This window comes from Suricata suricatta, chromosome 9 (assembly GCF_006229205.1).
Source record: "Suricata suricatta isolate VVHF042 chromosome 9, meerkat_22Aug2017_6uvM2_HiC, whole genome shotgun sequence".
NCBI classification, from domain to species: domain Eukaryota; kingdom Metazoa; phylum Chordata; class Mammalia; order Carnivora; family Herpestidae; genus Suricata; species Suricata suricatta.
Genome location: NC_043708.1, coordinates 47,409,230 through 47,419,357, shown reverse-complemented (window position 1 = coordinate 47,419,357; position 10,128 = coordinate 47,409,230). Strand labels below are relative to the sequence as shown.

At 42.5% G+C, this 10,128-nt stretch overlaps 3 long non-coding RNA genes across 3 annotated transcripts in view; all 3 read right to left on the bottom strand.

Annotated features, from left to right (window-relative positions):
• Positions 1-192, bottom strand: part of LOC115301901 — a 489-nt gene extending 297 nt beyond the window's left edge. Inside the window, exon 1 of the long non-coding RNA XR_003913348.1 lies at positions 7-192. This is a non-coding gene — a long non-coding RNA (uncharacterized LOC115301901). The remainder of the gene's footprint in view (positions 1-6) is intronic.
• A 1,881-nt stretch (positions 193-2,073) lies between these two features.
• Positions 2,074-8,498, bottom strand: LOC115301015. Its single transcript, XR_003912941.1, has 2 exons — positions 7,916-8,498; positions 2,074-2,210 (listed from the first exon to the last, which is right to left on the bottom strand). It is a non-coding gene; the product is annotated as an uncharacterized LOC115301015 (long non-coding RNA).
• A 1,433-nt stretch (positions 8,499-9,931) lies between these two features.
• LOC115301014 overlaps positions 9,932-10,128 on the bottom strand; it is a 516-nt gene continuing 319 nt past the window's right edge. The window contains exon 2 of the long non-coding RNA XR_003912940.1: positions 9,932-10,039. This is a non-coding gene — a long non-coding RNA (uncharacterized LOC115301014). The remainder of the gene's footprint in view (positions 10,040-10,128) is intronic.

The window sequence follows — 10,128 nt, the reverse complement described above, 5'->3', positions numbered from 1 at the left end:
TCCGACCTGGGCCGGTTCACCCCTCCTTAGGCAACCTGGTGGTCCCCCGCTCCCGGGAGGTCACCATATTGATGCCGAACTTAGTGCGGACACCCGATCGGCATAGCGCACTACAGCCCAGAACTCCTGGGCTCAAGCGATCCTCCTGCCTCAGCCTCCCGAGTAGCTGGGACTACAGGCGCGCGCCACCGCGCCCGGCAAGGATCCCGAGCCTAGGAGGATTCTCCAGCCTGCCGGCTGTAAGTCGTCACAGTTTCTACCAGCAGAAATCGACTGTAAATTCAAAGGGCGCTGTTGCAGAAGAAACCGAGAATTGTAGATGCTAGGGGGCCCTGCCATTGGACATACGGCACCCAGCATTCCTGCATCGTAGGGCACAGTAAACCATGCTGAATAGCTCAAAGTGTGAAATAAACCATTTGGAGAGTTTAGGAAAGAGGGGGAGCCAAGTCGACTGTGTTCCAAACTGCAAAAATGAGAAGTCCAGCTGAACATAAACAATACTAAAGTTATTATGTTGGCTCTGAGGGCATCCCCCAAAGGTCGCCTAAATCTCTTGCATACAAGGATACGAGTAAAACTCCACAGTGAAAGCGACAACAATCAGGTGTTTCTTTAAAAACAAAAATTGAAGTATTCATAGCAAAACTCACTCCTTAGGGCACTAGACAGATAAGATAGGAGCAGGAACACTAATTTAAGGAATACAGGGAATGTCTGCCTATCAACTAATTCATTCATTTCTTCTGCTTTGTCTGTCAAGGAAACTGGGCATCAGAAAGAAAATGCAAGAAAATACCCAAGGGGGAGAGGTAGATCAAGATAAGAGAAAAAAACCAGAGATCCGCATCATTTACTATTAAATTCTATCATTCTAGTGTTTTAAGTAATTTCCCTACTTTGAGAAAATTTTGAACCAGGAATACTTGAGGACTTGGTGGGGGGGAGGAGATGCAACAGAAGGTAGGTAAATCATCTTTTGATTTGCAAAGAGAAGATTAAAGTGATTATTTGAAACCACAAATAGTGGCCCAACCAAAAATTTAGAGAAGATTATTTTTTTACATTTTTAAATGTTTATTTATTACTGATACAGAGAGAAACAGGGCATGAGTGGGGGAGCGTCAGAGAGAGAGGGAGACAGAATCTGAAGCAGGCTTCAGGCTCTGAGCTAGCTGTCAGCCCAGAGCCTGATGCAGGGCTGAAATCCACATTCTGTCAGATCATGACCTGAGCCGAAGTCGGAGGCTTCACTGCCTGAGCCATCCAGGCACCCCAAGAAGATTATTAAAAAAATTTTTTTAATGTTTATTTTTGAGAGAGAGAGAAAGACAGAATGTGAGCAGGGGAAGGGCAGAAAGAGAGGAAGACAGAATCCAAAGAAGGCTCCAGGCTCCAAGCTGTCATCACAAAGACCAAGATGGGGCTGGAACCCACGAACCCTGAGATAATGACCTGAGTCGAAGTGGAGGCTTAACCAACTGAGCCACCCAGGTGCCTCTAGAGAAAATTATTAATGGGTGACTTATGAACCTAGAGTTATAATTCTCAAACTTTAATCTGTGTTCAGTAATTACTGTGGAGATAATTAAAGCAAATTCCTGGGCACCACACCCAGAGTTATTCATTAACTTTGGCTCAAGGTATCTGGATTTTTAACTGCCAAGATGAAAAGAGCCTCTGGCCCATACTTGAAAGTTCATTGATCTCTAGTAGATGAAGTGGTGATCACTAGGAACCAATGTGGTTTCACTCAAAATAAGATTTTAATCTTACTTGCTACTCAATTCATGGAAATATTCTGTGTGTAGTCTTTGAGATTTTTATGGTTTTTTAAAATTTGTTTTTGAGAGACAGAGAGAGACAGCACAAGCAGGGGAGGGTCAGAGAGAGAAGGAGATACAGAATGTGAAGCAGTCTCGAGGCTCTGAGCTAGCTGTCAGCACAGAGCCGACGCGGGGCTCGAACCCACAAACCATAAGATCATGACCTGAGCCGAACCCAGATGTTTAACCGACTGAGCCCCCCAGGTGTCCCGATATTTTTAAAAAACTGAGGTAGATTCACATAACATAAAATTCACCATTTAATCATTTTAAAGTGCACAATTCAGTAGTTCTTACATTTTGCAATGTTGTGCAACCATCTCTGCAATCAGATTTGTCTGACTCGTGGAGACCTGTGACGCTGGCTGTTTGATCATGGTGTTCCTAGTGGAAAAATATATAGGAAGCCTATTAAATTCTCACTTGATCTGTATAAGTAGAAGAGTTCTAGCGCAAGTGAACCAAAATCTAACCTGAACCAGTAAAAGTCATAGCTCTTCAATCAATTTCCAGACTTGAGCAAGTTTATAGGTTCAGTGACCCCTGAATGAAAGGGAGTCCAGGTCCCCTTAAGGAAGGACCCAGGTACACTTCCAAAAATTTACACTGGGATAGAAGGAAATGGTCAGTAAATCATAAATTTTTTTGAATGTTTTCTTTTATTTTTGACAGACTGTGAGTGGGGAGGTACAGGGGGGGGGGACAGAGTACCCAAAGTGGGCTCTACACTGACAGCAGTGAGCCAGATGTGGAGCTCAAACTCACAAACAGTGAGATTATGACCTGAGCGGAATGTTCAGATGTTCAACCAACTGAGCCACCCAGGTGCCCCTAAATCATAAAAAATTTTTAAATCCCTTTTGGGGATTGCTGGACACTGACTCTGACCCGACCCTAATTCTAAGACACCCAAAACATCACCTTGGTCCACCAATCAAAGTGGAGGCTTTTGGAGGTCAGGCAATAAATAAAATTTTAGTTAAAATCTGCCTTACAGTGGCCCCAGTGGATCTCCAAATCCATCTTGTGGTTATTTCCCCAATACTGGAATGTATGATTGGAATAGGCATACTCAGCAACTGTTAAAATCCCTACACAGGTTCTTTGGCTTGTGGAGTAAGGGCTATTATGGTGGCAAAGATCAAGTGGAAACCACTAAAACTGCTTCTACCTATAGAGATAGTAAACCAAACACAATACCACATTCCTGGAAGGGTCGCAAAGATTAGTGCCACCATCAAGGACTTGAAAAATGCAGTGGTGGTGATGCCCCACATTTCATTGAACTCTTTGGTCTTTGCAGAAGACCAATGGATCTTGGAGAATGACAGCGGATTACTATAAACTCAACCAGATAGTGACTTCAACTGGAGTTGCTATACCAGACAGTCTCATTGCTTGAGCAAACTAACACATCCCCTGGCACCTTGTATGTGGCTATTGATGTAGCAACATCTTTTTTTCCACCTTTATTAATAAAGACCCCCCCCAGAGCAATGTGCTTCCAGCTGGGAAGCGGAGCAATCACTGCTCTACCTCAGGGGCATCAACTCTGCAGCCCTGTATCATAATTTAGTTCACAGGGATTTTGATCCCCTTTCCCTTCCACAAGATAACACACTTACACTGATGACATTATGCTGATTGAACTAGTACGTTGCATATGCTCCCCATTACAACAAAAAAGATGTATGATGGCTGGTGGGTTTTTTGGATTTTGGAGACAACATATCCTTCATTTGCATATGCTGTTAAGGTCTATTTACTGAGGGACCCAAAAAATTGCTAGTTTTGACATACAATAATGGTTCCAGTGAACTAGAAGTTTAGACAGCTGCCTTTCACTTTGGGCTCCTTGTATCTCTGAAGCAATGGGCATATAAGAAGTTATGGTGCTTACTGGGGTGATTGCTGATTGATTGTTCCTGACTACCAAGGGGACATTTGCTACTCCACAATGGAGGTAAGGAAGGGTATGTCAGCAATATAATAGACATTTATTATGTGGGCACCTGGGTGGCTCAGTCAGTTAAGCATCTGACTCTTGATCTTGATTCAGGTCATAATCCACAGTTTGTGAGATTGAGCCCCTTTTTGGGCTCTGCACTGACAGCATGGAACTTGCTTGGGATTCTCTCTCTCCCTCTCTCTCTGCCTCCCTCCTCAAAATAAATAAATAAACTTAAAAAATTAAGTATGATTTAAGAAGCTGTAAATGAATATCTACTTAACAAGAGGTGAACTTGTGATGGTTAGTTTTATGTGTTAGCTTGGCTGGGCCAACATGCCTGGATATTTGGTCAGACATTTGCATTGTTTATTGTATTTATTATTCGTTTTTATAGTGAACTAAACACTTCAGGTTTTTTTCTGAACTAATTTTTTCCCATTTTTTTATTGTGTTTAAATACACTCTAGAGAAAATTTCCCATCTTAACTATTTTTAAAATACATTTTTTAATGTCTTTATTTTTAAGAGAGAGACAGAGCATGAGTGGGGGAGGGGCAGAGAGAGAGGGAGACACAGAATCTGAAGCAGGCTCCGGGCCCTGAGCTGTCAACTAGAGCCTGATGCAGGGCTCTAACCCACAAGCTGTGAGATCATGACCTGACTAAGTCAGAGGCTTAACCTACTGAGCCATCCAGGTGCCCCAAATATATAATGTTGTAAACCATCACCACCATTCATTTTCATAGCTCTTCGTATCCTGTGGATCTGAAACCCGTATACCCCATTAAACAGCTCCCAGTTTCCACTGCCCCTGGCCCCTAGAACCCTCAATCTAACAGCTCTACAACTTTGACTAGTTTAAATTATACAAAATTTGACTTTTTGTGATGGGCTTCTTTCATGCTGTAACATGTTAGAATTTCTTTTCTTTTTAGGACTGAATAATATTCCCTTGCATGTATTACCACATTTTGATTATCCGTTCATCTATCATATGGTAGTTCTATTTTTAATTAAAAAATTTTTTAAATCTTTATTTATTTTTGAGAGAGAGAAAGAAACAAAGGTGAGCAGGGGGATAGGGGGAAACAGAATCTGAAACAGGCTTCAGGCTCTGAGCTATCAACACAGAGTCCAACACAGGGCTCGAACTCACAGACCACACAAGATCATATAACCTGAGCCAAAGTCAGATGCTTAACCGATTGGGCCACCCAGGCGCCCCTTCTGAAGAACCACCATAGTGTTTTCCACAATGGCAATACCATCTTACATTCCCACCAACAGTGCACACAAGTATTCCAATTTCTCTCCATTCTTACTAATGCTTCTTATTTTTTTCAAATTTTTATATTTGCCATTCTAATATTTATATACTTGCCATTCTAATGGGCATGAAGGAATATTTTGTTGTAATATTAATTTCCATTTCCCTAATGATCAATGATATTGAGCAGCTTTTCATATGCATATGTCATAAGACATTTGAATGTCTTCTTTGAATAAATATCTATTCAAGTCCTTTGAAGCAAACATTTCTTTTAAAATAAAAACAGCAAAGTTTATTTATTTATCTTGAGAGAGCACAAGCATTCACAAGTGGGGGAAGGGGAAAGAGTGAGAGTGAGAGAGAGAGAGAGAGAGAGAGAGAGAGAGAGAGAATCCCAAGCAGGCTCCACCTGCCAGCATACAGCCTGACATAGGGCGCCCAAATTCAGAACTGTGAGATCATGACCTGAGCCAAAATCAAGAGTCAGACACTTAACCAATTGAGTCACCTGAGCACTCCTTGAAGCAGAAATTTCTAATTTCCCCCATATATGCAGTTGCTTTTGAACGTCCTAGTCTTTGTCATCTGGCTCCCGAAAGCGGGGGGGGGGGGGGGGGGGGGGGGGGGGGGGGGGGGGGGGGGGGGGGGGGGGGGGGGGGGGGGGGGGGGGGAATCAGAGAGGAGAAAAAGGGTGCTGACTTTTTCAACCCCCTGGAAGTTAGCAGGGGTTTCCAACAATGGTGGGAGATGTGACAATGGCCACCTACCTCTTTTTCTGCACCTCTGTGCCAGAAACTGCAATCATCAATCAGAGCATAGCTGCTCAATATTTGGAAAGCAGGGTCCTTTTGTAAGGAGTGGAAATTGACAAAAGTTAACCACAATTTACCATCCAAGACTTTTTCTGGAAGTTGCAGCCATTCAATAGACTCAGAGTTCTGAAATAGGCACCCTAGACAGATTCTGCCAGTTGTCTGCAGAGACAGATTCCTGGTGCTTCCTACTCTGCTATTTTCCCAGAATCATCTCTCTCTGAACTAATTGGTAAGTCTTTATTTATTCTTTGGTGGTTTGTGGCCACTGAAGTTCTGTTCCATTAGAATAATTAGAATAATGTGCCACTTGTGGTTTGACAGATTTCCTTAAATGCTTTGAACCAACCAACCAACAAAAAAAACCCAAAAGAATTCTCTCTGAGATTGCAGAGTGGTCTATGTTGGGGGACTTCAACATTTAGCATGTTAGCCTTCATTTCCCTCTTGTTCTGAGCCTAAAGGTCAGCCTGAAGTGAGACCTTAGTCCTTTCAGTTCTCTTCTGAGCATGCATTCTGCCCTGCGCATTGGTTTGACCTTCTGGATTCCCTGGAACATGCCAGAGTTTTCCATTTATATTCCTCCAAGTTCCTCCTTCCTTAACTTCTTTCTTTCTAGCCTTTTTGATCTCTTTCTTGCCTTGTTATCTCTTGCCATGGCTGGCAGGAGCTAATATATTTGCCTTTAAATGCTTTCCACAAATACTGCCTGTGAAGCTTCCCTGGCCCTGGAAAAACCCCTTTGTAGTCAAAACAAAGGCAAATTTTTGAACTGATCCCTTAGGGAGCCACCAGACATGTCAAAGGGCACAATAATTTTTTGATAATTATATCTGTAATATTCCATCTGCTGTCAACACCTTGTGCAAAGAATGTGAACCCCCAAAAAAGTAAAGAACAAAAAAAAAAGCATTGTTTTGGAGAGACAATGGTATTTTTAAATCGATGACATGTGTACACTAAAGATAAAAGAGTTATAAACATTAATATGATTATTTATATGCTCTTGAGATGGGTGAAGCCCTTCAAAGTAAACATGAAAAGGGGCACCTGGGTGGCTCAGTTGGTTAAGCGTCCGGTTTCTGCTCAGGTCATGATCTCACTGTTTGTGGGTTCGAGTCCCACGTCAGGCTCTGGGCTGACAGCAAGCTCAGAGCCTGGAGCCTGCTTTGGATTCTGTGTCTCACTCTCTCTCTCTCTGACCCTCCCCTGCTCGTGCTGTCTCTCTCTGTCTCTCAAAAAAATAAATAAAAAACCTAAAAAAAAAAAAAGGCAAAACTCATCTTAAAAACGAAAAAAATAAACATCCAAAGTCGAAATCATAAAGGATAAGACTAATAGATGTGAATACATAAAACTTTAAAGTTAGTGTATATCAAAAATATTACACCATTAACACAAACTCTTCTTTAAAAAAGTATGTGGTTGACATCATGATATACTGGACTTCTTTCATGGATATTGTAGGAAACTAAAGTATAACCAAGTGTCAGGTGGGTGGTTGAAATAGACATTCTCTAATGGTGCTGAGTAAATGCCAACGTGCATTTGTAACTGAAAACTATGTCTTAACCCAGAAGAGAGTTTTTCATATTGGTGATTTCAGGCATGCAGGGAGGCTAATGAATTAAATATACTTGGCAGAACGTCACAAGAATGCTAAAACACACCTTACATGGTATGAACGTCACAAGAATGCCAAAACACACTTACATGATCATTTTTAAAAGACGGTCTCCTCCTCACCCTCAACTAGACAAGAAGCTCCATAAAGGCAATAACTTGTCTATATTGTTTCTACTTATCTAGTATAAACATATGACTTGTTAATTATTTGGCACTTAAACAATTTTTTAAATGGATAGATGAATGGATGGCTGTTTTTTTAATTTTACAATTTAAAGAAACACAAACCATGAGAAAGATATCAACCCTAAAAACTGGTTCAACATGAAAATTTCTAAAAAAAAAAAAAGTACAAGTATATTACAGAACAGACTTAATGGAATGAGTCCCTCCTGACCTCACAGGTTTTTTTTTTCAGGTACAGACTAACCTTGACACCTCTTCTGTACGTGCATGTGTTTTCTATTGCTGCTGTCACAAATTACCACAAATTCAGTGGGTTAATCAACACACATTTATCATACATTCTGAAGGTCAGAAGTCCTGAATGGGTCAGCACGGCGGCATTCTTTCTGAAGGCTCTAGGAGACAATTGGTTTCCTTGTTTTTTCCAGCTTCCAGAGGCTGCCCACATTCCTTGGTTGGTGGCTGTGTGGGGCTCCAATGTCTGCTTCCAGGCTATACCTAACTCTGACCATCTTTCCTCATATCTGTAAAATTCCTTTTACCATGTAAAGTAATAAAGGTTTCGCATACTAGGATGTGGACATTTTGGGGGGAGGGGTCATTCATTTCTGCCTACCACATTTGAGTTCCAGAAAGCTGAGTTCTCTCAGAGGTGGTGGAAAAGACTGAAGGGGAATAGAAATCCCAAAGCTTTCCGAGTGGGAACTCAAAAGTAGTCTTTATAGTCCTAGCAAAGTCATTCTGGGCTAAATTCAGGGATCCATTTATGGGGGGGGGGGGGAGGCCATGCCCAAAGTATTTTTCTCCTATTTTCTGGGTGGAGTGGGGTAAAGATTAAAAAAGTAAAAAAGCATTTCCGTATAATTTCCGTACATTTCCATTTCGTGAAAATGCATTGATCTGGAGGTGACTTTTAAGTTCATGAAATGTCTTGAAGAATTGAAATAGGGCTTATTCCATCGAGTCGTAGATGGTAGACCCAGAAGCATCAGAAGAAGACATTTGTTCAAGGAGGGCCTTTTCTAACAGTTATTTTTGTTAAAAAAAAAAGAATCACAAAAAAAATGGAATACCATTAGCTTTATGAAAAATTTACTACATTGTCCCCTTTCCCTTGTCTTTTTCCAAGTTGTGTAAATCTGTATTTAGTGGTTAGACTTTAAATTCCCAATAGATTATCAGATTAATGTTCAGACTGATGTGAATATATAATCAACTTCCTCAGTCCCTAAAATGTCTGAATTTAAAAAGGAATCCTCTAAGATAGTTCTTTCATAAAGGCGAAATTACAATCACAGACAGCCAAGAACTTCTGACCATGTGAAAATTCTATTCCTTCATACTTTGCTCACGTATTTCCTTTTAAAAATAAGATGGGGACACAAGCCTTGCTCAGAGCGGGGTGGTGGCGGGCGCTGAGGTTTTGCTCTCCGCAACGCTGCGTTCGCAAGCAGCGCGCGCGGGGGGATCTAAGTTACCAGAGCTTCATTCCATCTCTAACGTTGGCTTTTGGCAATCCAAGAATAAAGGGGAGACTGGGTGACGGCATTCGGCCACGATGGTCCCTCACCTCTGCTCTCACAAGGGCGTCTGGGTGCCTCCTAAGTCGTCCCCCCTCCACCACCCAAGGAGGGAGTAGCTGGGTACCCAGTCGGGAGCTCACCCCTATCTGTAAACACGGAGAATGTAAGGATTCGGGTGAAAGGCTGCTGCTCAGATCTTCCGTTTGCAATATTTGAAAGCAAAAACCTTGACCTAACCGGTGATGAAAGAAGGTAACCTTTCCTGGCAGGCCTTGGGGAGGAAAGGTCCGGGGAAACAGTGGTAGCAGAGCAGCAAGCTGGACCGCCGCCGGGAGAACTTGGGAAGTCTGGAGTCAGAGGCGCATTTTTTGTACTGCGGTCCGGCGGCCATTTTTTCCAGCAGCCTGTGAGTGAACGAGCAGCCCCTGTTGGCTGCGAGGGTGATTAACAGTCTTTCGCAGAGAAGTTTTGGCTATGGTCCGGTAGGGGGTAGCAATGAGGCGGCTACTAAACGCCGAATTTCTTAAGTCACTGGTGAGTTTGAACCCTAAAGGGGACACAAAATAGGAGACAAACGTAAACTAATGGGAAGAGAGAGTTAGTAATAAAGGCCAGTTACATTTCACTTATTTCTAGTGCACATATTACTAGGCTCCCGAACATGTAAAAGAGGGGGACAGGCTTCTGCCGTTTATTTAGGGGACACAAGGTTGTGCTCAAATCTCGAGAGTCAAACAAAAGAGACGGGGTCTCGCTATGTTGCCCAGGCTGGAGTGCAGTGGCTATTCACAGGCGCGATCCCACTACTGATCAGCACGGGAGTTTTGACCTGCTCCGTTTCCGACCTGGGCCGGTTCACCCCTCCTTAGGCAACCTGGTGGTCCCCCGCTCCCGGGAGGTCACCATATTGATGCCGAACTTAGTGCGGACACCC